The sequence below is a fragment of the Sinocyclocheilus anshuiensis genome, unplaced genomic scaffold (assembly GCF_001515605.1).
Source record: "Sinocyclocheilus anshuiensis isolate Anshui unplaced genomic scaffold, SAMN03320099.WGS_v1.1 scaffold914, whole genome shotgun sequence".
Classification (NCBI taxonomy): domain Eukaryota; kingdom Metazoa; phylum Chordata; class Actinopteri; order Cypriniformes; family Cyprinidae; genus Sinocyclocheilus; species Sinocyclocheilus anshuiensis.
In genome coordinates, this window is record NW_015539870.1 from 2,582,115 (window position 1) to 2,584,736 (window position 2,622).

A 2,622-nucleotide genomic window follows, 5' to 3' on the forward strand; every position below is an offset into this window, starting at 1 on the left:
CATTATTTTTCACATATTTTACATTATTACAACACCTCTCTCCCCAGTCTGGCATGAACAGCTCGAATAGTTCCTGTATCAAATGAATGCCCACCTTCTGAAATACGAAATGTGCTGTGATTGATTAGCTGGGCCAATGTGTGTTGTGATTGGTTAGCTGGGCCAGTGTGTGTTGTGATTGGTTAGCTGGGCCAGTGTGTGTTGTGATTGGCAGCACTCGGCGCCTGGTCGGGAAATGTCACACCCCTTACCATAGCCGCCTGCGAGTGTAAATATTGCGTCAAAATCAAATCAATTTGAGCGCGATTTAAACCCAGATGATTGTAACCACTCTAAGTTCGTCTGCCTTGGGAAAGCTAGCGTGTCTCAGACATAGTGATAACACTCGTTGCCTTCTCTAGTGTAGCTCAACCAGGTCTCGTCCCATTCGTCGATATTTGTGATATCACAAATCCCGGAAAATATGCGTTGTAGTCCAAACGAGTCGTTCCTTGTAGTTTTTGAAAAGTGATTTCTGTTAAATAAAATATCTCATTTTGAAGTGAACTTTGAGCTTTGTAACTTTGCAGATCTTTTTCATGCTCAAACAGCAACATTACAGACCAACTAAAGTTGAAAAAGTGAAAAAGCATAATAGGACCCCTTTAAAAATGAAGGAGCCAATTTTAAACTTAGAATGATTTGCTTTTTATTTATATTATTCATATTAAATTAAACCTTATAAAATACTTGTGGGGGGAAACTTTTTAAGTCACTAGAAAAATAGACATTGACTGCATTGCAATATATAAAACATATGAGGCTTGAATTTCCAGAAAAAGAAACCTCATTGTGATACATAATTTTACAGCGATGTAAAATTACTTATACCATGATATATAATTATTATTCATATCACCCCACACATATTATCATATTATTAGCGGTTGTTTCACTCCACTAGAAGTCTTACATTATTGTTGGCATCAGATAAGGTGCTATTTTTGTCCTTTGTAATCACTGTGTTGTTGTTTCTTTTCCCCCCAGCCCCTCCACTACAGATGATTTTCTGAAAGACCTGTTTGCCGGTTCTGGATACACAGTCAAGGCCTTCAAGTTTTTCCAGTGAGTTCTCTTAACATTTGTTTTTGTTCTCAGCCTTCATTTATCTGATTTTAGTAAGTATCTGTTCACATGGGGAAGAGTCTGCTTGTACCTTTCTTCATGACAACATGGCTGATAAGGATTAGTTTTTTGTGAAAACATAAATGGAATGTTATCAGCAATGTCTACATGATCCTCTAAAAATTGAACAGTGATTTTAAGTTTACTAGGAAAAAAATGTGTAGCTAGATGGCCCTCTAGGAGCAGGAAAGGACATTCCTATCTTACATTGTTTAAAGGGATAGTTTCTTTGTAGTTCTTTCTTCTGTTGAACACAGAAGATATTTCGAAGAATGTTGGTAACCAAACAGTTGATGGTAGCCATTGACTTCCATAGTATGGAAAAATACTACCAACATGCTTCACTTGAGGTTGAGTAAATGATGACAGAATTTTTGGTTGAAATATCCCTTTAAGTTGTTTTTTTTGTAAGGAAAATATGATTTAACTTTTTACTTGATGGTTACCCCCATGTGACGATTTGAGAGTAGTCATTAAAACTATTTAAACGTTTTTTGTTGAAAATGCTGTAAATGTTGATTCACCACCGTTTGAAACCTACACAAATATGTTTTAAACTTAGTTTTCAAAAGATTTTCTTTTTTTTTTTTTTATCTTGGACCCTATGTCATTGGACCAACTGGTCCTAAATTTGGCTGATCTTGAGTTGTTTCAGGATCACCCAGTGTCTGATTTTCACTATCCATATATGATTAATAGGAAAGACCGCAAAATGGCGCTGATCCAGCTGGGTTCGGTGGAAGAAGCCATCCAGGCTCTTATCGACCTCCACAACCATGACCTGGGAGAAAACCACCATCTGCGAGTGTCTTTCTCCAAATCCACCATCTAGCACTGCCTTCACTACAGTCCAAACGCACCCTTTCCCCATCCTTCCCTCTGTTCCAGCCCTTCTACCTTCAGCAGTCTGACTGTTTCGTTCAGAGAATAAGACTGACTGACAAACTCTAAAAAAAACAATTATAGATATTCATGGGGTAGTTTTAGAGATTTTCAAAAGAAAAAAAAAAAAAAAGAAAGATAAAAAAGCAAATAAGAGACTACTGCAGAACCTTTAGACAGTCTCAGAGTGAGTTTGATTTACTCTCACAAAACCAGGGCTGAAGACACATGGGATATCCATGACAATGTGACGTTTCTGGGAACCTCCATGTGGAGGAAGTAGGACTCCCTCTTTAGTCTATTGGCGAGAACTTTGTTGATGTGAAACGCAAACTAACATGGGGTGAACATTCTCAAAAAAGTCAATGCTGAGGATGCTTCACCGCAAACTTACCGATTACATTGGAGACTGACGCTCCTGTAGCCCAATGGCCTTGTTACCCCAGACCTAAGTGAGGGCGGAGTCTCCTCTGTGCCGCCCCCCAAAAAATGACACCTTCATTCTCATTGGCTGTTTCAACGGAGAGCCGCATTTCCCGTGGGATGTGTTGAATGCACGGTCACCATTTGAATGTT

General features: G+C 38.6%; 1 pseudogene; it reads left to right on the plus strand.

Moving 5' to 3' along the window:
• The window catches only part of LOC107685111 (polypyrimidine tract-binding protein 3-like), a 40,411-nt pseudogene extending 38,214 nt beyond the window's left edge, over positions 1 to 2,197 (plus strand).
• The last annotated feature ends 425 nt before the right edge of the window (positions 2,198 to 2,622 follow it).